Source organism: Opisthorchis viverrini, assembly GCF_000715545.1.
Source record: "Opisthorchis viverrini unplaced genomic scaffold opera_v5_150, whole genome shotgun sequence".
In the NCBI taxonomy this organism is placed as follows: domain Eukaryota; kingdom Metazoa; phylum Platyhelminthes; class Trematoda; order Opisthorchiida; family Opisthorchiidae; genus Opisthorchis; species Opisthorchis viverrini.
The window spans coordinates 294313-299075 of record NW_008751806.1 but is presented as its reverse complement, the minus strand read 5'-3'; positions in this window follow the sequence as shown (position 1 = coordinate 299075).

Here is a 4763-nt window from a genome sequence, read left to right as displayed (position 1 = left end):
AGTGGGTCTGCGTACTTTCAGATTAAATCACATTTTTGAGACGAAACTTGTCATGTGCTCCCAATTTGAATTATCCCACCTCCATCTCCACTTTTGCTCGTTGTGACTCCGGCCATTTACCTAACCACCCAAGGTCACTCCTGGCCAGCAATGGTTTTCAGTTTTAGTTCATGCCACTGACTGTCTTTGATCCAGTCTAACCTCATGCCCATTTTGCCCAACAAGTTGTGCGATAACCTGTTATTGCTATATCATCGGATGTTCCCCATTGTTTATGACGTTTTCCTCTTTCTACGAAATCCGCACTCCCACAAATCCCTAAGTCATGCTCCATTCTGACTGTAAAACTATGATCATGCCAGACGGTATGCCACCCACAGGTTGGGAATAAACCTTATTATTAATATTATTATTATTACCGACTTTAAATCCATGGGCTATGAAACGCATCTTGCAGTGCAGAGCATCGTTGTCTCCGAGGCGACAAACCGTTATATAAAATTTCCCAATGTGCAATACTTGGTGTCCCAAATTCAAAAGGTGGTTTCCTGGGATACATGCTATAACCAGGACGGAATCAAGCCAATGGAACAAGCCGCTGACAAAGCCTCTTCATAATCTTCTGGACCTTAAGCATTACAACTATTACCCTGAGCGAATCATCCGTGTTACTAAAGCTGGGGTTGGCATGTATCTGCACCTGTGTGCAACGCGTCGGAGGTGTGCCCTCCGCGGAGCCAGTGAACACGACCTATGAGCTAATTGCCCCGATCCTTGCTACCAGATCCTCGGGATGGCAAAAGCCTGGGTGTTTTATTTTCGGTCTGAGGGATAATAGACTCTGACAGCCAGATGTTTTGTTCTTTTGAGGAAATGCACGCGAGGAATTATCTCGAGTAGTCAGTTAGAAGGTGAATTCTGTTTTAAAAATTTGGGGGGTGTCGTGTTGCAGAAACCAAGCTCTCTTAAGTTTAGCTACTAACCTTGCCTTCATTCCTCTAAAAGCGGACACTTGCAGATATGTGCTTGAACCGTGATAAATCCTTCCTGCAGCAAAATCGGACTTCAGCAGCCACTGTGTTGTTTCTTGTGTGTGGAGAACTTTCGAAGGAACCACGAGGACGCTCCACATTGCTGCAGTGAATTAAAAACTGCAGTTTTACCAGGATTGAATGCTTACGAACTGTTCGGTTTTTCGTGCATGTTTGGTGTACTTTTGTTTTGCAAGAAGAATTATAGGTAATCGCCAAAAACAGACTTTTTGTTAGCTGTGTCAGGGTCACATCCTGCACTTTGTCTAATAATAATAGTAATAATAACGTTTATTTTCAACTTGTGGATAGCGTACCGTCAGATATGTCCATACATTTACAGCCAGAATAAGGCACAATTATAGGGGTTTGTTGGTACTGGAGAATGGGCGAAAAAGAGGACAATATAATAAACAGTGGGCAATGTGTGACGAAAAAATAATATGTTCATTCCCCAACTTGTAGAGAGCATGCTGATTGGGGGATGATCGGGTCGTTACAACCTGAACGCGGCAGGCAACAACACAACGTCGAGGAAGTGCTTATAATGACGGATGCTTATTACGTGAAAAATCATCGCAATTGCAAGAACCGAAAAAAATTTGGACAGTGGGCATGAGGTCCGACTAGTTCAGAGGTGAAGCTGGCTGACATGAACTAAAAGTGAGAACCATTGCTGGCCCTGGAAGGTTGAGAAAATGGCCAGAGTCACAACAGGTAAAAACGGAGATGTAGATGGTATAATTCGAAGTAGAGGCAAATGGCAAGTTTTGCCTCGACTAAGTAGACTTAGTGGTGCCACTGTTGTAGGGTGTGGTTTTTCGCACCCATATTTTCCTTCCATTATAACACCACGCGTTTTGTTAATTGCATAATCGCGAACGCGCACTTGCGCAATTTCACGCAATATAAACGTGATCACGTGCTTCGACTCCCTCTAGTGATTTCGCTCATGCTTACAGCAGTCATTCGTGAGTCTCACGTACTACCTCTGGTATCAAAACAGACTATCTTCGGAATATATTGTATGTCGGAACCCCTGGACAACTATTATTGAATTATTGCTTATTCGCTGACCCGGGCGGACAACGAACTATTTTAAAGAGGACAATTATTAGTGAGTCTGTTCCATCTGACCTCTTTATTATTGTATATTCAATCTAGCGTTATTATTTTTATTCCGTTGCCACACGCTCCTGGTAAAGTAACCTATTGGGTAGCCAGACCAGCACAAGGGAATTCAATGCAAAGGATAGGTTCCACGGGGAGATAGTGCTATCGAAGAGGGCATAATGAAATGCTTCCCTGCCCAATTCTTGCTTCACAGAGGGTCCGTGTGCATCATTTTGGACGCGAACAAAGCTACGGCAAGACCACTCTGAGGTAACCACACTCATATCACGTGATATATCAGATTGCGCGGTTCGGTCCGTTTAAAACAACCTCGTCGAAATCTACCCGGCAGGTGCGGTATGCGGGTAATAAAAAACAGACCGTTCTGGGCCTCGCATTGGTGCAGCGGACCGCGCGTTCACCCACCGTTCGGGAAGCTCTTGGCTCGATTCCTAGTCGGTTCGCTTTTCCGTCAGAGTGGACGCTCCAAAATATATACCACTGAAACGAACTCGTAAGCGATGACGGACGCGCAACAAATATTGACATCAGTTATCGAGGTAAAAGAAGATCTAAGATAGAGGCTGAACATCGGCGAAACTAAAGGGCCTTATAATTAATGGGCATAATTCACGTTACTCGTGGGCAGTCAGGACACGAAGAAAATTACCGCTGTTCACTGTTGATTCACAGGGGGAATCAACAAATACTAAGTTGTATCTGCCTTTTGGCAGATCACTCCCAAGCAGTGTTAGAGCACGATTACGGAATAGTGGTTTGTAGGAGAATGTGGTATAATCTATTTTGCTAGTGGAAAGTTTACGGGAAGATGAAGTGGCTGGGAGGTCGATGAGGAGAACCAGAGGTCCCATGAACATGAACGCAAGTGAATTGAGTCAACTCGTGGACATCAATCTACGTACCGACGGACACTGTTGTTGGCCACCCAGTGCGACCGTCCTTGTATGCACTTGTTTACCATGATCGTGTAACTGACAAATTGCGTAGGCACGTCTATGGACTTTTCTTCTCACATTGATGCCGATTAGTTATATCTGCGGGTGTAGCGCGACCGCACTCCCAGCTGGAATTCCCGCGGCTAGGTCACAACTTACATAAACTAATGAAACTCACGAGAAAATTATTCTAGCACATACATAATTGATCCTCTAAGACGTCATCCTATCCAGCAAGACAGCAAGTGACAACAAATGCTCACTTGATATTATCTTGGGGTGCGAAGCACTTCGCTTCGGCACAAGGGATGACGTTAGTGCCGTTGTTGATGATACACCAAGCGCAATCACCGCTATTTTTCAGGCAGCCAGGCCCTACGAGGAGAGGAAGAAGAACTACTTGTTGCAGCCCTTCACAAACCTTTATAGGATTCCAGTATGGCCTTGAAATACTGGCAGCCGTGCTCCAACAATCAGCCATCAACAATTAAGCGTGTGATATAAGCTTTCGGGGGCATCCTTCTCCAAATTTTATCCCCAATCCCTCTCAACCACAAGTCAAGGCTTTTTGAAAGCATGTTGCTGTGGCTTTGTAAGCTGGCAATTCGTTTAATTCCGCGAAATCGGGAGATGGGTTTGAGATCACACTCCTCCAACTGCCACTTCACACATCTCCTGCTGGTAGGTGATGGCTTTGTAGGCAATTCGTTTAATTCCGCGAAATCGGGAGATGGGTTTGAGATCACACTCCTCCAACTGCCACTTCACACATCTCCTGCCTGCTGGTGACTTCAACGCCCCAAGGCCTCCTGGATGGAACTCCAGCGCGTCGAATCAGACGAACTTTTTTGCAGCGGCGCTGATTGAAGTCGTTCAACAGAGCGCTTGGACTCAACATGTCGTTGCACCCACCAGATGCCGCGCAGGCCAACTACCATCCCTCCTGGATTTGGTCATCACCAACGAAAGGCACTTCGTTGATCCGGTAACAAATAACGCTCCAATGGGACATAGCGACCACTGTGTGTTGACCTTTAATTTCATCTACTACTGGGCCAGAAATCCCGAAACTCAATCGTGGTTTCGAGACTTCTGCCGTGCAGACTTCTCAGGAATGTGCATCTTCCTTGAACAAGTCACACTGGGACCAGCTCCGGTGGAAGAACTATATAGGACCATTGTCCAGAAAGTTCAAGAGGCTGACGCGACGTTCGTCCCAAAAAAGCCGGCACGCACTCGGATGAACCACAGGATGCCAAAAAGGATTCGGCGACTTCTGGAAAAAAGATCTCAACTCTTTTTAAAAAGTTGACCACAGGGGATACAGAAGATGAGCTGGCATTTCGTAAAATGCGGAACCGCTGTAAATAGGAAATCCGCCAATGGAACATACGAAAACAAGCCACCATTCTGGACCTCGCTCGAAAAAACAAAAACGTGCAGCTCAAGTACATGAGACATCGCCGCAGAAACACGCCATCCACGTTCTCCTTGAGGGATAGAAATGGAGAACCGACAAATGACCCCACAGTGGTACATGAGGTTTACAGAGAACACTGTGCGTGTCTATACTCAGCCCCAGCGTCCTCGTCACATCCACTCTTGTCAAGGAGAAACTACGAACAGCCTCTAACCGACTTGGTCTTCACGGTGGAGGACATTC